This window comes from Triticum dicoccoides, chromosome 6B, assembly GCF_002162155.2.
Source record: "Triticum dicoccoides isolate Atlit2015 ecotype Zavitan chromosome 6B, WEW_v2.0, whole genome shotgun sequence".
Lineage (NCBI taxonomy): Eukaryota > Viridiplantae > Streptophyta > Magnoliopsida > Poales > Poaceae > Triticum > Triticum dicoccoides.
The window spans coordinates 544535991-544536573 of record NC_041391.1 but is presented as its reverse complement, the minus strand read 5'-3'; positions in this window follow the sequence as shown (position 1 = coordinate 544536573).

Sequence of the window (583 nt, the reverse complement as noted above, 5' to 3'; positions counted from 1 at the left end):
CGTGCCTCTTTTCGGAAAGGAAAAAAAACGTGTGCCCGGTTTGTTTTTTTCATGAAAAGAAAAGTTCATCAAAACCTATCAACATGGGATCTAGTTTTGAAGATCTCGACACGAGGAATACAATGATGAAAACGGTTCGAGATTTGGACGCATGGTTTAAGAGATAAAACTTTTTAAATAAACGGATCTAGAAAAAAGAAAAAACTTTCAGATTGTCGCAACCTGAGGAAGTGGGAGTGACCTTTGCAAAGAGTGCTCCTTAATTAATGATTAGGTCTGCTTGCTGATGATTCCCTTATCCTTATGAAAACAGATATGATTAATGCAACCTCATTGAGACAAGTGTTAGATGAATATTGTGCAAGCTCAGGCCAATTGGTTAGTGCAGGCAAGAGTAGTATTTCCTTTAGCCCTAATGTGGAAGTGGGTGTGAGAGCACAAATATGTACAGAGCTAAATATTATGACCGAAGCCATCTCAGATAAATATTTGGGACTACCCTCCATGGTAGGACTAGATAAGAGTGATAGTTTTGAGTATTTGGTTGAAAGAATCATTGACAGGCTAAAAGGATGGAAAGAGA